The following is a 22,024-nucleotide window of genomic DNA, read 5'->3' as shown; positions in this document are numbered from 1 at the left end:
CACACCCTCATATCTATTGTCGGTTTCCCGCCATCAGAGATCTTTCATTAGTTTATTACCCCCTCTCCTTTCCCCTTACAACCTAAACCACGTGTGTCACACCCTCACCGGGGGGCACTCCCACGCATTTTTGGTGAAAGAAAACCACTCATCGCACAAATTATGGGTGGCCCCACTCCCAACCACCCCTTAGGGTAGCCCTACCTTTTCCCACCCAAGATACGATCTTATTTTCAGCCCTCACAACTACCGAGGCAATGCACACACATCCACACAAGTTTCGATCGCTTCCTCGAAAAACGACGTCGACGCAAGTGTCGCCTCGCCGTAATTACGTCCCTAATCTGCCTCAAGATCTAATTTGCTGATACTGTAACGAGGAAAGCCCCTCCTGGGTGCTGGCACTAGCAGTGCTAGTCATCCTTCCTTGTTTGGGAAGTTTTCCTAGCTGAAAATGGGTGGGGTAATTTGGGAATTATTGAACTTTTTTTTTTGTTTTTATGTTTCATTTTTAATTGTATTAATGTTTTCACAAATTTCATTTCTTTATTTTTCAATCTGACTAATTTAAATATAACTACCCTAAAATGATTATTGCATAAAAAATATTGCATCTCATGACAGTGGCTAAATGAGTTAGTAATACATTATTACGAATAAGTTCCAATGTCAATCTTGATTTAATTTGCCGTTCAAGTAAATTTTGTTATTAAAAACCAGTTATGAAAACTTTAACCCTAACAAAGAACAGCTGTTGCTCACTTCCACTAAAATCCATTTAATATCGGAAAACCGTCACAACCCAATCCATTCTCAAAAGTCCTTGATGCTGATAAATATTTCTCCCCCTCACATCCTGCTGCTGTATGTGTGCCACTGTAAGTAAATTTTTGTGTGCGTGTGAATGAAACAAAACCAAACCTCCTCCAACCTCCCTTCCCTCGTAACCACTCCAAATTGCTCTCTCACGAAATGAATTCAATTTAATATTCGTTAACAGGTAATCAATCATCCGGCCCGGGCTGATATGGAAATGTTTCTAATGAAATTAAATTTCGGAGAAAATACACATCCCACCTCACCCCCTCCCTCCCTAGGCCAGGCTGATGAACCTTACGGTGAAGAGGGAGGTGTTTGAGGGTGGTGATTCTTGATGAACTTTCCAGGAAAGTGATGTGAGTGAGAGATGAAAGGGGATCAGTAATTAGTCACTGAATTTATCAAAATCTAGATTTATAATTTTAAGAAAAATATATTACTCCAAAAAACTTTTGTTTTTATTAGCTGTGTACTTAATAAAAAAGATATAAATCTTACTGGTTTTTTTTAAAAATAATTTTATTCAAAACAATACAATATTTTGATAAACAGTTAGAAAAAACTATTCTGCTAAAAAATGACCAACGAAACATTAGTGGGCTTTCAATACAATTTTTTTTATTGAACATTATTCTAATTGGACACTAGGGCCCTTTACAAAATTTGAAATTTTAGAAACCCCCCTTCTCAAAATTGGTTCGAAAAATCAGGAGGCAAAAAAATGTTTTAAAAAACTTCAAACTTTTAACCCTCTACACCCAAAGTTAAAGAACGAGGGGATAGTCCTCACGAAAAGAAACGTTAGGAAAATGCTATTTTGCGAGAGTATAGTCCTCTCGCGTGTTCATTCGTTCATTCACCCAAAACTGGCAGCGCTAGTCCAAAAGAAAGATGGTCTCGAGTCGAGAGAATAGTGGTACCATTCACGGACGCAGAGAACACAGCTCAAGATGGGCGATAGAACTATTCTCTCGAGGTTCATTTGCAAAAAAAGTTCATCCGTCAAACAAAAAACCAAAAGTGTCGACAACGGGAATCGAACCAGAGACCTTTGATAAACCAATCCAATGACTTAGCTGCCTCGGCCACCACAGCTTGGTGATCAAGGAGAAGTCAGAAGTCGATGTATGACACTTGTTGGAGATTTATTGATTCAACTAACGAATGAACTCATTTGTTATGATGGTGTGAGTTGGTACCATTATTCTATCGATTTTGGCACTGAGCCCTCAATAAATTTTGAGAGAACGATTGTCTCGACTCTGAATTTTGGGTGTTGGAACAGTTCATCCTATTGAGTGGCTTTTATGGACACATGACCGCCACTGAGTCACCGAACCTTGGTGGCCCATACGGCAAAGGCACGGTTCAATATGCCGAAGGTCTTGGGTTCGAGTCTCGGTACCGGTACTTTTTTTTTGATAAATGAACTTTTTTTGAAAATGAACCCATGAGTAAAGTACTCTCGGTAATTTCGGGATTCATCATCTCAGTCCGCACACAGTACCATTTTACTACCGAATCGTGCTCTTTATCCTCTCGTATGCCGATGTCCAGTTCTGGGTGTAAAACCCAACCCCGCCTTTAGACGGGCTTCGATTCAAAAATTCGTCAAAAATTAACTATGCATCTACGTTTTTTGTTATGTACAAGTTAAATGATAATTGTGTCATTCTATAACAGAAAAAGTGAAAAACAAGCAAAAAATTGAAAAAGTGACTTAAAAACTTGAACAAATTAGATAGGCAAAATGAATTGATAGAAGGTGGCAGGATAGGGCAAATACCACTAAAAACAAACAAAACTAGCCATGATAAAAGCAAATGAAAGTACTAAAAAAAAATAAAAAGGCCATTAAACAAGTGAAGTATAATTTTTTGTAGAACAAAAGTTGCTCAAAATGACATCCTAAACAGAGGGAAAATAAAAAATATTTAAAAAAAATTGGGCAGTAGAGGGTTAGTTTCATAAAATTACAACTCAAAGTTTCATTTCATTTCATATTCCATGAAATTACAACTCAAAGTTTTCAAATATATAAAGCGAGTTTATATAAAATGTGCATTCTTTGGGCATCTTTGATGTTGTTTTTAATGATTTTTGAAAGTTTTATTTAAAGTATGGTTTTTGCTACATGGTATTCAGCGTAAAAGATGATCTAGGTTAAAATAATTTTCATGATTCAAAAAATGGTTTTAATTAAGCGATACATAGAAAACTCTTTTGTTCTATAAATTTAATACTTTATAAATTTAATTAACTTAAACTGTAATTTTGATTTGATTTGATTTGATTTGATGGGATAACCAACAGGGCCACAAGGATGACCTATGTAGCGGTTGCCTAGAATTACAGTGGCTCAGACTTAAAGGGAGCATCTTCAAATTACTGCCGTATGAAGGGCCAAAAGGGGGTGGTTGGACGCGAACAAGCAAAATCACTCACGGTGTCCTCAGGGGAAGAGAATCTCCTTCCGACAGTAACCTCCAATAACTCCGAAAAAAGTCTGACAAAGCTGAAAAACAGGGCTCGCACCCTGTTGGGGGCCTAAAGGGCGCGGCAGACAGCTGGAGACTGACAGGGGTCAATAGATGTAGTAATTAGACAATCCTTAAGAATTGTACAATTAATACGCTATTTTCCCTTGTGACGTAGTTCTGGTCTTCCACTATCTACATCCAATCTCCGCCATTACAGCATACCGTCCACTGCCCTGATGCTCCTCCCGATCCCCGGCTTTGATTCTAACTACTAATAAAAGGGAAAACATAGATGAGAACAGGTCATTGCGGATGGAGAGCAAATCGAGCTCAGTATCCCCTCACAAAGACTGGTAGTAAGTGTTAAAAAGAGTGAAAATATGAAGAAAGATAAGAAGAAAAATGAAAAGATAGTATGTCAATGCGGATGGATCGATGATCCCCTCACAAGGACATTAAAGAAACAGATGGTAGAAAGAGCAAAGGAAAAAGAATATCAAGAAAAAGATATATAAAATAAGGATCAAAAGACATCAATATAGAGAAATATTCAACAGATTACTTCAAATATTGGCGTGGATTATCTTAAATGGAATGTGTGTATGTCAGTGTAAATGAAAGAATCTTCTGATATTTAAAAGGAAAGATCTCACCAAATCAGATATCTTGGGCTTCAGTCCATTTGATCGTCTGAATCTTCGAATTAGATGGAATCTCAAATTTTAGTCATCTGCAGTTCCTGCATCTCTTCTGGTTCTGCACGATCGACAGCATCAAGTTGAACCACCCGACAGCACCTAATAGAAGGTCATCACTCGGCCAATTCGTTCTGGTGGTAGGAATCGTGGCCGTGCTCAGCGCTTATCAAAGGGGAAGCATTTCTTCGGAATGGGACTGCTGAAATCATTCCTCAAACACATGCAGTTGTTCACTGGATTCGGGCAGGATCAAGTGAGAACCACGAAATTCCTTCGCCGATGGTCACTTTGTATGTTTCATTTTTTTCCGCTGTCTCTTCCTTTCCGCTGACGACAACCATGAGTCACAATTTAAAAATTTCACCGAAACTACCAAACATTTCTTATTGCCACTACCGGTATGCGGTATGGATGGCCACCGAAACGGACAAAGGAATTTCCCTTATTTGTAATAACAAAATAAAGATTATCAGAAAAATTAGAGAATTTTGAATCGAAGAAAAAACATGACGCAGCAAAAACTTTTCGCGCCCGCACGCACCGATTACTACGATCATCTCCAATTAACTTAAACTGTAATTTCTCGAAAAAACTATTATGCTCAACCCTCTTTAAAAAAAATTATGAGATCAATTCATTTTTCATCCAGTTTGGTCACGGTAAACAAAAACGTTAAAAAAACTCAATATTGATCTTGGCTAGAAGGGGTTAATATCTTATTTCCAAATGATATAACAACCATTTTGGTTAAAAAAAGTTACAAAAAATATATTTTCAATCCATTGTGTAATTTTTGTTGCCCAATAAATACAGTAAAAACAGTTAGAAATTTAAATTATGTGTCTTTTTGTTATTTTTTTTTTCAAGTATTTATTTTTTTCATACATTTCATATTTTTATCGAAAAGATAATCTTGTTTTCTTGTAACATATTTCAGATTAGAAAATATGAATGTAAAATGATAAGAATCAAATTTAAAAAAAATGGATAATCTTGTAACAAAAACATCCAATAAATACAGATCCAAATAAAACTTTGAATTAACATTGTTTTAATGCAAAAGTAAAAAAAAAAAACAACTAAATAATCCTGATTAAATTTGTTGTAAATTTGTTTCTAATAAATGAAAATGTGATCTCAAGCTTATTTTTTGAAATTTTGACCTCAATTTATTTATCGAACATTTCATGAACTGCCTCATGGGCCAGACTATTTTGAACTATTTTGAAAAGCCCTGGTGGGCCGGACGTTGGGTAGGCCTGAAATAAAGGCTTTTTAATCATTTAACAAATTTTGAATTGGGGGGCCAAAGATCGGCAAAAGACGCTAAACATACTCATAAATTCATTTGTGACAGCAGTAAAACTGTGATGTAATGATGTCTGAAGCATTTTGTTATATTCTTGTTTTTGAATTAGTTTTAATAATTGAAATTTAGTTTTAATTCAATTTGTTGGCCTCCCCTTACCTCGATTCTCTCCTTTAACCGTAGATGAAGGACAAAAACTTAACTTAACTTCAAAAATGACACCGGTTTCACCATCCAAACAAAACGTTTACTGCTTATTGCTTATTATTGCGGAATCCTCGGCCTAGGTACGAATACTGTGAGTAAAAGCTCTTAAAACTTTATTTAAGTATAGAAATGTTATAAACAGATGTTTTAAATTCATTTTTTGAGATCATATGGGGTAGAGATATTTAAACAGTCAAAACTAAGTGAAACTCATTTTCAAAAGTTATCTTTTTTAATTTAAATAATTAAATAACTCAACGTCAAACAAAGATCATAACCTGATTTAATTTTTATTTTTTGTACAGTCCAGACTCGATGATCCGAAGCCTCGATTATCCAAAGTTCTATTATCCGAAGGTTTGTATGGGACTTCGGATAATCGAATCACGAAAAAAAATTTTTTTTTTTACTTTTAACATCAAATTCGAGTTTTGAGATCCCATTTTAGTCAAATTTGAATAATTAATTGCCTAATAAATGAAAAAATATATTTTTTCATAATTTCATCACCGCCATTTTGATCGCCATCTTGGATTAAAAAATTCTAAATCACTTTAGAGTAGTTTAAGGGTCATACTAAAGCTCAACAATAAAAAATAAGACAACGAAAAATTGTTATCTATTTAGAATTAATCTTAATCTAATTATATTTAATTATATTAAATTAGATCACCTCCTGCACTTTTCAAAATGTTCTCAAAAACCCGAAAAAAAGATAATCAATTTAATTTTCGTTGATTTTCTATGTATAGTTTCACAAAAAGTATTTGTTTGTTAAGTTTTTTTCAAATCAATTCATTTTTTGAAAACTAATGATTGCAAATCAACTGTACGGGTGCGTTATACATTTTCCAACAATTTTGGCATTAAAATGGGATGGGATGGCTTATGTAACATGTTTTAACTTTTTGAAAAAGTTTCTTCGGAAAAATACATTTGAGATGTACAATTGAAACGAATCATGATTTTAAAAATTAGATGCCATCCAAATTCATAACAAGATTAGTTTTGAAAAACTTTAATTTGAAAATGTTAGCATACATTTTTTGGCTAATTCACAAGTTTCAAAACCTGCATGTTTTGAATTTCAATCGTCCTTAGTTATAAAAAGTCTAAAAATCTAGTTGATAACTGCAGTTGGACGTAATCAACTTGGTGACCATCAGCAAAGAAAAATCACAGTAAATAAGATTCATTCCCCATCTACCCGAACGATAGCAGGTGGTTTGTTAGTCAAAACCACACAAACACACAATTTCCACAAAGCTAGTAACTCCGGAGGAAAAACGGAAACGAAAATAACCGTACATTTCCGGTCTCTGAGAAATGCGCTCCGGTAAACATCGTGAGAACAGTGACACCTGCCTTTGCAGCTCAAATCAACACTCGTGGGGGACACTTGGGAAAAAGAGGGAGGAAAAGTTCTTCTTTTACATCTCTCGACCAACCACAAAACCCAGAAAGAGGAACCCCGCACAAGAAAGAGATTCCTGGTAAATCTTCGCCATGGAAACTGTTTATGAATGCACTACTTAATGTTCGTCCAACGAAAGAAAGAAGGACTCGCTCCAACCAGGATGACGAGAGAGAGAGGGAGAGAGAGAGAGAGAGAGGAATAGTCCTTGAATAGTTTTTCCGGAAAAGGCGATTATGGGTGAAAATGCGGCAAATTTGCATTGAAGAATTTTCGCTCGCCAGAAAAAGCTTAAAGTTCGGTCCTAAACCGCTTCTTAAGAAAAGAATGTCCAGCTGGTGGTGGGTGTAATTGAAAAAGTGGACCTCCTCAATTTATTCAATCACCTCGTGGACGACGTCGTCGTCGTGGTCTCGTGGCCGACGACCGAAAATGGATATGGCATGTCAAAGGGCACTTTAGCCTCTCCAGCGGGCTGACCCTGATCCCCGCGGGGATATACGTGGCCAACGGCCGGCCGCTGAAAATGAACCTAATTGTCCGGTACATAAAAATTAATTTAATTACGAGCATTTTTTTTCTCTCTGCCCTCCTTCGCTCTCTGTGCACGTTCTGGCGTGGCGTGTTCTTGCTGTGAACGAACTTGGACCGGCAGGGAAGTGGCTATTTCTTTTTCGGGAGGGGGTGTTTTGGGGGAGTAACGGCACAAAAGCGATGTAATTTTTCTTTCATTGACCGTGTGTACGGGGCGGCCCGGTTTGAGTTGCGTGTGCGCGAACGGAAAATCTGAACGTTCAAGAATTTACTGTAGGTCAAATAGAAAATAATAGTCATTTTGAAAATTGTTCATTTTTTTGTGTTTTTTTTTCATCTTGTCTTCCAGAAATATTTAATAAATGATTCAGGTGTAAAAAACTACCAATTAACACAGTAAAGTTATTTTGCAATAGAGCAGTTCTCTACGAAATTGTTTTTTTTTTTAATTATTTTTAATTGTATTATTTAATTTAGTATTAAATACTTCTGAAACTTTTTTGGTGCCTTCGGTATGCCCAAAGAAGCCATTTTGCATCAATAATTTGTCCATATAATTTTCCTTACAAGTTTGGCAGCTGTCCATGCAAAAATGATTTATAAAAATTCATGTATCTTTTGAAGGAATTTTTTCATCAATTTGGTGTCATGGGTAAAGTTGTAGGAATGGATAAGGACTACACTGAAAAAAAAAAAACAATTTTAATTTTACTTTTTGTATCTTAAACTTGATTTGCAATAAAACACTATTTTTATTTTCAGGAGACATAAATGCCAACTTTTCAGAAATTTAGAGAATGGGCAAATTATTTTCGACCGAGTTATGAATTTGGGAATAAATACTGTTTTTTTTTTTCAAAAAATCTAAATAATGGTTGCAAAACAATTTTCAACCACATTTTTCGATGTAAAATTGAATTTGCAATCAAAAAATACTTTGATGAAATTTGGATAAAGTGCACCGTTTTCAAGTTACAGCCTTTTTTAAGAAACTTTTTATAAAATAGTATCATTTATTCATTTTTCAAAATTAGTGCACAGCCAAAGGGCAAAGCCCACCATTGAAAAAAAAAATTGAAAAGCTTAGAAAATTTTCTATATTTTATGATTTTTGTTGATACGGCCCTTAGTTGCTGAAATAAAAAAAATTGAAAAGCTTAGAAAATTTTCTATATTTTGCTTTTATGAATTTTGCTGATACGGCCCTTAGTTGCTGAAATATTGCCATGCAAAGGTTTATAAACAGGAAAATTAATGTTTTCTCAGCAATTTTTCAAAATTTTTAAATCAAGACAAACATTTCAAAAGAGCCAAAAAAAATTCAGTCGGATAAAAAATACAAAAAAAATTGAATGATAGAAATCTTAGAGAATTGCTCAATAAAAGTATCATCAAACAATACTTTTTACAAATGCTTTTGAAAAAAAATCCAAACTAGATTAAAAAAATGCCATTTTTGACCGAACAACAATAACATTTGCACAATCAATTCTTCTAAAACGAGTTGATTTCATGACAGTTTAATTTTTTTAAGCTTAATGAATATTTTTAAATTACTTACTCACAAAGAGTTTGCAAATGTAATTTGTAATTTGTAATTTGTTGGTTTATTGGATACGACAATGTTCTATGGAAAGTTTTGATAATATTCCCTATTTCAAAAAAAATTGCAATGAATTAAACCTTTAAAGATTTAATTAAATTTTAGAACATTGATACTTAATTAAATTAAACAAAAGTAAAAAAAAAAATAAATAAAAATGTGAGCAAAAATTTAAGATAATCTGTTAAACCAACAAAATCTATCCAATAAGCGCATGAATAGAAATACAAAATATGTAAGCAGCAAAATGCAGAACAAAATCGAAGAAAAATTACAAGTTGACAATCTAGATTTTAAAAACTTTAAAACCAAAAAAAATCTCAAAAAGATAATAGAAATTAATTTGATAAATTTGATAAATTTGCTAAATTTGCTAAAATTGCTAAAATTGCTAAAATTGCTAAATTTGCTAAATTTGCTAAATTTGCTAAATTTGCTAAATTTGCCAAAATTGCTAAATTTGCTAAATTTGCTAAATTTGCTAAATTTGCTAAATTTGCTAAATTTGCTAAATTTGCTAAATTTGCTAAATTTGCTAAATTTGCTAAATTTACTAAATTTGCTAAAAAACTAAATTTTAAATTGACAATTTGATAAATTTGATAAATTTGATAAATAAATAAATTTACAATTTGCTAAATTTGATAAATTTGATAAATTTGACAAATTTGATAAATTTGATAAATTTGATAAATTTGATAAATTTGATAAATTTGATAAATTTGATAAATTTGATAAATTTGATAAATTTGATAAATTTGATAAATTTGATAAATTTGATAAATTTGATAAATTTGATAAATTTGATAAATTTGATAAATTTGATAAATTTGATAAATTTGATAAATTTGATAAATTTGATAAATTTGATAAATTTGATAAATTTGATAAATTTGATAAATTTGATAAATTTGATAAATTTGATAAATTTGATAAATTTGATAAATTTGATAAATTTGATAAATTTGATAAATTTGATAAACTTGATAAATTTGATAAATTTGATAAATTTGATAAATTTGATAAATTTGATAAATTTGATAAATTTGATAAATTTGATAAATTTGATAAATTTGATAAATTTGATAAATTTGATAAATTTGATAAATTTGATAAATTTGATAAATTTGATAAATTTGATAAATTTGATAAATTTGATAAATTTGATAAATTTGATAAATTTGATAAATTTGATAAATTTGATAAATTTGATAAATTTGATAAATTTGATAAATTTGATAAATTTGATAAATTTGATAAATTTGATAAATTTGATAAATTTGATAAATTTGATAAATTTGATAAATTTGATAAATTTGATAAATTTGATAAATTTGATAAATTTGATAAATTTGATAAATTTGATAAATTTGATAAATTTGATAAATTTGATAATTTTTTTTAAATTTCATTATTCAAGATGTAACATTCGGAATGTATTTGTTCTGTGTATTCTTCGAAGACCTGGCTAAAAATACTGTTTTTTTTTCGTGTTTGTTTGATGAATTATTGCCAAATTCAATGAAATTTTTTTTCTCACAGACTCTTGAAGAACAAATAATGTACTAAAATTAGGTTTTTCTAATGATTTTTTCAAAGCAAATCCATAGTTCCATAAATTTAGCTTATTGATGTGTTGCTGTGGGTTTTATTAAATTTTATATTTCCGTTTAATAAAGACGAAACATGTTTGCGAAAAAAAAAAACTTAGCGCTGCGAGTACCCTGACCCAGACCATCAACCTCGTGGTCTCACCTCCCAGGCCATTCCTCATCGCCGGAAGGTTCCCTAAAGCAAAAGGAGTCGCCCAGAACAAAATGGCATAATAATGATGATGAACGATCCAGCGGCGCGGCTTTCAAAGATTGAGGCAGAGAGTTTAGGGGGGAACTTGCGGTTGAATTTGGGCCTCTTTCTGAGGGGTAGGGAAATCGAAAGTTTTACCTTCATTAACACACGCGTAGCAGCAGCAACAAAAGCACAAGTGGTGAATAATTTCGCCAAGATTTTTGCAGTCGATGTTTGATCGATGGAGCTGCTGCCACCGTATTGATGGATGTTGACTGATGAGTTGAAAATAAAATTTAATTTTATTATAATTCACTGGTCACACACACACACACAGCTTTAAGTCTACCTTTCAATAGCACGGGCAGCGTTTCGTTTCGTTAATGATTCTCATTTACATTGCAAACGAAGCAACCTTAAAGACCAAACCGCACGCACATTAATTGTTTTTCGGTTCGCCAGCCATAGTGGCGTCATAAATCAACCATAATTTTCCGTTTGACACGTCCCAATTTAACAGCTGAAATGTTAGATTTATGGGCCAACCACGGTTGAAGGTGGATCCAATTTTGGGCCAGTTAATTTGATCGTTTTTTTTTAAGAAACTAGCTGATTCAGGTTTCAACTAAAATGATATTTGAAAAATCAATTTATTTAACAATATCTTAAGAACTGTTTTTTAATATTTTTTCAAATAATTAAAGTTCTATCATATCGAAGGCACATACCAACCAAGAATACACATTGTGAGGTGCAAGGAAAAAAATGCCCATTAAAGGAATTTCAGAGGGAAGAAAAAAGGAAAAAAATGGTTGATGGTTCAAGCTGTTTTATTTCTTAGCACGTAATATAATAATCAAAAAGCGATTATCATACCATTAGACGGTCGTGTAAATATTCAGAATAATAATATACAGTTAGGAGGTGTGGTCTGGTTGCTTTGATTTTTTTTGAGTTTATATCAATACATTTGAATTAATGTTTCTGGAACAAAAAAATCGATTTTATTTAAATTTTTTATTTAAAAATCAATTTTAAACTTGTTTTGTATGCAATTGAGGTGAAAGTCATTGGAAAAAGAGTGGAATTTAAAATTATATTTTTTTCATAATTCAGTTCCAATAAATCACCATTCCACATTCCCTCCCCTGCAATAATTGCCATATTTCTCCTCCGGTGAATGATGACGACAATTACGAGATGGTGTGGTAAAGATGGCCCACTGCCATAACAAAGCATTTCCCCCTTTCTCGTTTTCCCGGGAGAGCCAAAGCAAAAGGGGACGAACGAATCCTTTTTCCCCGCCGATTTTCATATTTCCTTGTGAGAATACAATCGGGGAAAACTGGAAAGTGGTTCAAATCTCACCCGTGGGATGATCGATTTCGGGGTTTTCCTCCCCTACTGTGCACCGAGGGTGGTGGTTTGGTTGATCGGGAAGGGGAACGAGCTGATTTTAATTGAATTGATTTGATTTATCGCTGTTTTATCAAAGTTTATCCCTTTTTGAGCTGTTTTATTGAAGTTGAGTATCGGAGGGGGTAAAATTTCAATTTTGACATTTTGTACGGCTAATTTGGTTGGAAGATTGATTCGAGGCAAGCATTATTCTCCATCGTGTACATTCATCAACGTTTTTGATAGAGTACCGCCGCGACGACCGGTCAAACAAACCACCTCTCGTCCCGAGTGTGGTGCTGGTCACCTGTACCGAGCTTCTTGTCGTCCGATGGTGGTGACGAGGTGACGTGGTCTGGGGCTAGCCAAGTAGATTTTCATCTTCATTAATAAATCATAGGTCGGTCGGGGTGGAAAACGCAAACTACAAATTACGGCTCATTAATTAGGCATGGAGTCCAGCACCGACCGACTGAACCGGCGGTGACGGTCTTTGGAGGACATTCTTCTACCATAGACTGGGCTCTCGGAGTCTTTTGTGAAAGGGACCACGGGCACCGTCAATGGGCAAGTACCGTGTGTGCGGCCAGGTGAGCCCGAACGTGACCCCCAGAACGCAATGGAGGGAATTGCAGAGTTGACAATTCAAATTTTGAGCTGGAAATGAAGAACAAAGCGTCAAAAAATATTTTTTTTAAACTATTTGTTCAACAACTCTAGCTCAATTCCAGCATAAGAATAAAATAAATATATCTGTTATATTGGAAGAAAATTCTTCAATACAAAATTTATAATCTTTTTTGTAAAATTTGCATTGAACTGGAGTTCGGGTTTTATGGAGAGCTGGAGTCGAATTTTGAGTCGGAGTCATCAAATCCTAAGAAGCCGGAGTTGGAGTTGGTGTTAGATTTGACTGATTATGAACAACGTTGTATTGGAATGATTATTGTCGGAGTTGAAATCAGCGGTATCGGATATTGTTCGAGAACTAGAGTTGGAGTTGGCGTCGAAGTAGAAATGGAGAGTATTCTCTGCGTGGAGTCGGAGTCTTAGTCACTAATTTTTTAGTAGTAGGAGCTTTATCTTTTGAATTTTGCAGTGAATATAAAAAAAAAACAAACAGCAAAATCATTGCCAATTCAAGACTAATGTTGAAAAATTAATAGAAAAAAAAAACAAACAGATAAAAAGTGACAAAAATATCTGAAAGCAATTCAAAAATCATGAGTGATTCATTAAAAATTAGTCAAAGATACTTAAATATTCATAAATAATACAAGACTGAAAATTAAATTTGATTTTGAAAAATAATTCAAAAAAATTGAACATATCTTGAAAAACAATAAAAACAAAAAAAAACAATTACTTCACAGATGTTTTTCCTAAAATTTATGTCGAAAAATGTTCATTAAATATTTTCCGATTTGCAAGATAATGAAATTTTTTTGCAATACCTGTAAATTTAACTTTCTTCACTTGATGGTATTTTTTTTCATAACAGTATTTTTCATTGGATGGTTGGTTGGTTCATTGGTGGTTCATTAGTTTTTCTCATTTTTTTGACATTTGTAAAAAGTTTGGGTATAATTTAACAATTTTTACAAAAAGAAATCTATCGTTTTTAGATTATTTTTTTAATTTCCTGATGAAGACATTTACTTGTCTTCATAAATGAGAGTCAATCACAAGTTTTCTTTCTTTATACATAATATGAGTAAACCAAGTTCTGCGTGTAAGCGGAGAGATCTGTCAGACGAACGAACGTACAGGAGCGAGAGAGTCAATGTCAAACGGTAGTTGAGATTGGATCGCAGCACGGAGCAGACTAGTTGGCCGGAGTGACGATTCTACAATTATATTTTGCTTTAATTTTTGTTACTAACTCATAAGGGTAAACTAACAAAAAACTGATTTTAAACTCAATCAATTTAGCAAATTTTCAACCAATAATTTCGCTGCTTAACAAAAAAAAAAACACGTGATAAGGGAACTTGATTTAAAAAAAAAAAACTGTTTTTTCTGTACATTTCACAACCAACTTGAATCAATTATTTTTAGTATATTCAGTTTTTTTTATCAACATGTTTATATTTCAGATCAGAGTAAATAAAATATTGCAAATTTCACGATTTTAAAACACCAATTTACACAGAAATGTCGCGGATTGTGAAAATATTAAAATAACCATGATAATCTTTGAATAAAAATACAGAAACCACTTTTTAGACTTCATTATACATTATTTTTCAATAAGCTAATAGCAATTATTCACTAAATTTGAACGTGACACAATAAAGCTTTTATCAATTTCCAAAAAAACATCGGTTCATGGATAGGTTTTCCAAATATTTTGAAACAAAATGTAGAGGATAGGTATTCTCGGTTATTAAAATACTTTTTTTTGAATATTTGACAAATATAGCTAAAAATTTACACTTATTTTCTTCTATTTTATCTCTTTACATTTTATGATAAAAAAAACTTTTGTATATTCATGTAAGTAGTAGAAATATTTTTGGGGGATTTCATCTTACTTTTCAAAAACTAAAATAAAAATCAAAAAACCTAAAATTATTTAATCTGTAACGAAATGTTCAAATTGTTTCTCAAAATCAGAACAGCGCAAACAAAATAAAATGGATTAAATTTCCAAGGAAACCATCTACCCAAATTTACAAATATCTTAAAAATTAAATAGGACTCGTCAAAAATCTGAAATGTTTTTTAAGTATCCAAAATACGGTTCATTTAATTTTTAGATTGATTTCCATAAAAATCAGTTCAATTTAAAAAAAAATCTGTGCGATCTTTCAAAAACTAATCCCAAAATACTTGTTTAGTCAGTTTCGACATGTTTTGGTAAAAAAGCCAACATATGCAAAAGTTAAACTTTTTGGTATGAGAATAACAATTTTATATTAATGTATGTTTTTCCAACAATTCTTCAAATGGCTTTTCAATTGAAAACTAATAAAATTTACTTAAAAAGTCTTCATGGATGAAATGCTATGCTGTTGTTTCGAAGCAATGATTTGAGAAAATTTATAAATTTTACGGGATTTCTCGGAAATCTTAAAATTTAACGAATTTCACACTGTCGTGAAATCGTGAAAATACACTAACCCTGTTCATAACTATATGAAGATTGAGAAAATGTTAAATGTTAAAGTCTGAATGTTAAAATCTGAATGTTTAAATAATAAATTTAGTAATGTAGAAAACTTAATGTAAAACGTACAGTTTTCTTGTTAACTAAAAACTGTGAAAAAACATTCACTAAGTAACTAGAAAAATTTGAGAAACAAAAAATAGGTAAAAAGATGTTGAAAAACCGGCATAAAACTACTAAAATCAAAAGCATAAGATTTTAAATTCATATTAAAAATTAAAGTAGATTAGGTCGATGCAAATATTTACTAAAGTTTTTGTCCCCTAGCTGGGTTCGAGGCAAAAAAATGAAATAACAAACCGTAGTCTCAGCATTTAAATGCAAAAAGTGATATAAAATGCATTTTACTCTAGTTCAGTTGTTTTGGCATCATTAGTTTTCAAAACATGTTAGATTTTACGAAAACAAAAAAAAAAATAGCGACTTAAACTTTATATAAAATTTATATCAGCCTTCGGAAAAAAAACATAAAAGCAAAGGTTTTTGTAGAACAACAAAATTTATTTTTATTTTTAAATATCTTTTATCAATCACTCACAATTGGCATCCCTGTCCTAATGTCTTAACAATTGTTTGAAGTGTGACTCGTTCCATCGCCAGAAGGGCGGCACAATTACGATCCCAGGGGGCTACCAACCAACCGACGGGAAGGTCGTAAACCGCGGAGCGCGGGACTCCGACATCGACAACGGCCAGGAATATACAGGACAGGAACGAAATTGGCGACGTCAAATAAATCATTCCACAATGCGATACGACAGCGATGATGATGATGGCGACGGCGCGGTCATTTGCGTTTTATGAATGATGATTGTTTCAACAAACGCTTTAATTAATTTGACTCACGCAATGAGGTTTGAGTGATTTTGATCGATTATGACAAGTTGGTTTCACCTTCAATTGAATTTTCTTCATTTTTCTACTAAATCTTTCAAAAATTCTCACCAACAACCCTCAGTTCGCATCGCACTCTTGATGCGACCAGTCGCATAAACCAGAGTTCCTTTGTTCAAGTGTTTTTTGCTTTCTTTTCCACACCATCGGGTGTGGAATCGAGTTTTCGCGTCAAATCATCTAATTGTGATTAATTTGTGCTTCGCCATCACAACTATGTCTCAAGTGCAAACTCGTGAGAACACCTTCAAGATGCTTCTATCGAACTTCCCAAAACGCCCAACATTTGAAGAGTTGCACAAGTTTGTGCACGTTAATCTGGCCTTGAGGCCAGAGCAAGTGATAAGGCTCCAGATCAACCATGCGCAAAACTGCGCACATGTTAAGTGCAGTGAGTTGAAAATCGCTCAAGACATTGTTGCTATGCACAACGAAAAGCACGAGCTCGTGATTAACAAAACCAAGGTCAAAGTTCGGTTGATGATGGAGGACGGGGGAGTGGAAGTCAAAATCCACGATCTCTCCGAAAACGTCACCGATGACGAAATTGTGGCCTTTCTTCGGCACTACGGTGATGTCTTGAGCATCCAAGAAACAGTCTGGGGAGAAAAATTCGCATTCCGTGGCGTATCGTCAGGAATCCGGATTGCAAAGATGGTGCTTCGCCGCCATATTAAGTCGTTCGTTACAATCAGAAACGAACTAACGCTGGTCACCTACACAGGTCAACCAGCGACGTGCAGACACTGCACACTAACTCAACACATAGGGATGTCATGTTTTAAAAAAAAAAAACTTCTCGGCCAGAAGGCCGACCTCAGCGAGAGACTGAAAAGCGCACAGACAACTGCACCACAAAGCTACGCTGGTGTGGTGAACGAAGGTACCTCCACCACGGTTTTGCAAACCCAAACTGCACCACCACAAACAAATCCAATCGACTGCATCAGTATCTCGGGGACCGATACCGCGACGATCTTGCCGAATCACTCAACTGATGTCACGAACGAACTCAGCGGTATCGGCACTAGAGACGAACATCAAATCGAGAACTCACGAAACGAAGAGAGCAATTATGAAGAGATGCCAGTCTCTTTGACGCCTGCTAACATGATCTTGGAAAGCAATTTCAAGATTCCTTTTCCCATCCGGGACCCGAAGACATCGCCATCTTTGGACACCATCTCAGAGAGCGAAAGTGATATCTCTCCTGGAGGCTCTGCGCCCAATTCAGGCCGACGAGGACCCGGCCGCCCGAAAAAGAAGAAGACACGCCATTGAAGCTCAAAGATAGAAGAAGAACAAACTCTAATAATATTTATTGTAAACGATAAACAATTTTTGGTATAGTTGTTCAAATAATCTGTATTAATCGACAAAACTTATGCTTTTCTATGTAAACCATGTACAAAATATAATGCTCTAAATAAACTTTTTTTTTTTTACAAAAAAAAAAACAACCCTCACGTGCCCACCACGTATCAGCTTAATCAATCGTGGTTATCTTTGTTTTTCCACTCCATTTCCACCCACAAACACGGAAAACTCACATCCTTCAAAATCTTCTCCTGCCTGCTTGAAGACCAGCCAGCCGTTGTGTTGCTTGACCCCTTGCGCGAGGGTTCTTGAAAAATTAAATGCCTTCACCCTGGCCACAGGGACTGGGCTATCTCTCCCTCCCCCCCTTCTTCAGTGTCTTCTTATCCACGTGGCGTTAGTGTGCGGGAGTGGAAGATGGCAGCGGGCAAGCAAAAGGTGCAATCCAATTAAAATTGTAATCAGCTCAACCTCGTTCTCTGACTCCCTCTCTACACTGGGCTTGGTGCAGCTGAGGGAAGGGATAACAACAGCAGTGTGCGATGAGCTTTGGAAAAGGAGGGATATAGAGAGGGGAGAGGAGGGTAAACTTTTTGCGAGCAGCCGCGGGCTGCTTCTTCCTTGGTGGTGTAACCTTTTCCTAAGGGTTAAGGTTTTCTTTGAACAGGGTGGAAGAAAGTAATCATAATTTAGGATATAATAAAAACAATGCTATAATTTTGCGAAATCTATAGTTGTTAAAAATATGTATAATTTGAAAAAAAAAATGCAAAAAGTGTACCAAATCTGACCATTTAGTTGATGCCTTCCCCACTTCCTTAAAACGTCTTAAGAAAAAAATTATGGAGATAAAATTATGCTATTAAATTTTAGTTGTTATGAATACTGAAATCCTTCCTACAGCTTTATCGAGATTCGGTTCCAGAAAACCAAAAATATTACTAATGATCAAAATTGAGAAATAATCCAATTGTCTTTTAATCACTTTAATCTAATTGTCTTCATAACTGTGTTTGTCGAAAACTTTGGTGTTCTTGTCTAATATGTTGAATTCAACATAAAATAAAATATTTATTTATAACATAAAAAAAACCTTTTCTGACATAATATCTATTTGACACTGATTTTCGGCATATATTAACTAATTAACGAATTAGTTTAATTAGTAAGTTGCAAGTTTGATACACAGGAAAAAAATAATGGTAATATTCATCAGGAAATGGTGACAAATTTTGTGCAGAAACAAATGTGTGATACATCAGGAATTGTTGAATATTTATCAGTTTTTGGTGAATATTCATCAGGTTCACATTTTATGTAAAACATTACTCAAAAAAGAGGTATTCAACCTTCCAAATTTTCAGCCTTCCAAAATTGAACTTTTTTTCTTTGTACAATTTGCCTGTTATTTTCTCGGATATGTTTTTTTCTCTTTTGATCGCCGAGTATTTTTTCGTTTTTGTGATAAATTGTACTACAATCACATAAGCAACCTTAAAACTCTCTTCCAGCTTCTACTCCTGCTGCTGGGTTGTTTGGACTCTTACAGCTGACCACGTCGCAGTTTTTCGATTATAATTAAAAAATAGAAAGTTGAAATTGAAGTATTTTTTATTGACTTTGTCTTGACTTGATGGAAAACGACCGAAAAAATACTGCTTTTTTATTGTTGGGTAACCTTACTCTAAAGTTGTTGGTTACTGATCACGAATTCAGAGTCCATTTTTCTATAGCTTGAGATGGTGGGGTGGCAAAACTCCTCAAATTGTTTGGGATTTACACTCATCCATTTTTTTTTTAAAGATTCTACAAAGTAAAAAAGAATCATGATAATAGTATATCTGTATATTTTATGTCAGAAATAAAGTAATTTTCACTTTAAAATGTGTAAATTTAGAAATATTCGATGGGACTGCCACTTTTCCAGTCTACATTGTGGTAATATTACATCATAAAAGTGGTAATTTGAAACCGTTCAATGTTAAACCTTCCCAATTTACAAACTGTGTGGCTAAAAAACGTGATCAGATAGACGGTGTCAAGGTGTCATGTAAAACAGCACGCTCGATTGAAATAAGTTAAAAAAAATGATAATTTATGCAATTTTTGACCATTTCGAGATTTTCAATTGTAATATATTCTCAATCCTGATCTTTGAAAGAAAGGTTCAGTAAACAATAAATTAGAACAACAACTAAACAAAATTGTATTTATTTGAAATATACATTTCTTACCTAAATTTCATACATACCTAAAATCATTAAAACCAGGTTTTTAAATTTTTACCAGAGTTTTTTTTTTCAAGGTATAACACCCAAAAAGCAAAAAAAAAGTATATAATTTTGTTAATTGGACCTTTAAAAAACTCTATATTTATTATATCTTTCCCAGTTCCTGAGCGGAACACCCTTGAAGAGTATCGGGGCCGGCATTTACGAAGCGGGTTCAGTGGCAGTTTCATTCTCAACTCAATGTTAACAAGTTAAGGTTAATGTTAACATTCCATAGGTCGCCTCCCTAAGGTGTCGTGATAAGGTCCAGTTTGTGACGATACACTACCTTCCCTTTACTAAGCAATCGATTCCAGAAGGGAAAAGATCACCAGTTGTGTTGGTCCGAGCCGGGATTTGAACCCCGATCTACCGCTTACGAGGCGGAAGCGTTACCACTGGGCTACGTGGCTCGGTCTTTTATTTATTTATTTATTATATACCAACTTTTTACTGGAAAATTTTTGGTATTTCCTGTATCATTTTTTCTAAATTTATATAATAACATTGTTTTTAAAATAAAGATTTGTGAATCTGACTGCATGAACATTTGGTGATAAGACTATTCCATTTTTTTCAAAATTCTTGGCCCTTCGCCTTAGTTTTAGTCAAAATCAGGGAGGAGCTAAAGAAGTTTCAAGTTCACATTTCAAAATTTTAAAGATAAAGTTAAAACAAAATGCTTAATACGTTGTTAAAATCTCATTGAAATATAATGTTTGATGAATTTAATGGCAAGGATATTGCATTTAATATATTGTTTTGTCTCATAATTTAATTTTATTCAAAAAATGCAAAAAATAAATTTTAAGTTTAATTAACAACTATTTATAATAATAATTCTATTCCTTGCTTAATCATTTTTCCACTGATTTTTGGTGAATGTTTTGGAACTAAAAACACTTAAATATTTTACCTTGTTATTTTAACTAAGTTGCGGTGATTTTTATTGAATTGCTATTTTTTGGGTAACGTGAACATTTTTTGCTAATTCAAAAATATATCTTAAAAAATAATGTTTTTTTTTTTCATAAAATTATTTTTATTAGGTCCTTTTCGGTACTGGGTACTGGTTAGGACCGAGTCGGCTTTTGTAATTACATTTGACTTAATAATTACAGAAGATCGGCCTACTCGGGGTTAGTAGGGAAGGGATTGATGTTAAAGACAAGGCGTGGGAAGGGAAGGGGGATTGTGTAGGGTTCTTGGTTGGCTCTGCTGGCCTTTGCTTTTGTCCTCAGCCGCAACTCGGTGTCCAGCTGCTGGGGCGTTCTTGCTTTGCTTCCGGTGCAAACCAGAAACGCTAATGTCTAAAATTATTAACTATCTCAAATCGGTTCTTGAAGGGATGATAAATAAATGAATTGATTATGTTAAGTTTCGTGAACTGCTTTTTGTTTTTTAACCATGATTTCTGAGAATTTTAATATATTTTTGAATAAAGCGTTTAAAAATAAAACTAAACGCTTTTTTTAAAACAAATTTTATTGAGAAAATTCATTGATTTTTTTTAATTATTCTTGATTTTATAATTTAATAAAACCTTCAACAGTCATTTTTTCAATTTTATTATTTTGTTGTTTTTGTAGAATTATTTTTTGACCTTTACTGCTCATGGTTTTTTTTTTCATTCATGTGTAGTATTTTTTTATTAATTCATCTTGTTGAATTTTTGTTTATGTTGGTAGTTTTAGGCCTATTCTACAACCTCCAAATTTGTTTTTTTTCCTTTTTGTTGATTCTCAAAATTGTCCACATTCTCTTTATTTTTCAGTAAAAAAAAAGAATTTCAAAAATTTGGAGATTATTTTTTGTAATAGGTTGAAAATAATTTTTAGTAAATTATAGAAAGAAGCCTGTTCTAAGGTGAGGATGGGTGTTTTAGGGTTAAAGTAGAGCATTCAAAACAATTTATTGCTATCAACTCGATTATAAATCAAGAGAGAAATGAGTAACAAAAGTTTTCTGGAGATTTTCATATTTTTTAGCTGGTTATTTTCCTGTCGGCGAAAGTATTAATATGGTCATAAAATGAGTAACATCTGTTTCAAATCAATTCATTTCAGTTAATAATAATATTTTTAATTGTTCAAAATATGAATGAATTTTAAACAATAAAATACA

At 33.2% G+C, this 22,024-nt stretch overlaps 1 protein-coding gene across 6 annotated transcripts in view; it reads right to left on the bottom strand.

Moving 5' to 3' along the window:
* LOC6037900 (LIM domain transcription factor LMO4) overlaps positions 1-22,024 on the bottom strand; it is a 470,644-nt gene that overhangs the window by 168,247 nt on the left and 280,373 nt on the right. The window lies entirely within an intron of this gene.

The sequence above is a fragment of the Culex quinquefasciatus genome, chromosome 2 (genome assembly GCF_015732765.1).
Source record: "Culex quinquefasciatus strain JHB chromosome 2, VPISU_Cqui_1.0_pri_paternal, whole genome shotgun sequence".
Lineage (NCBI taxonomy): Eukaryota > Metazoa > Arthropoda > Insecta > Diptera > Culicidae > Culex > Culex quinquefasciatus.
The sequence above is the reverse complement of the archived record's forward strand: the minus strand, read 5'-3'. Positions and strand labels throughout refer to the sequence as shown.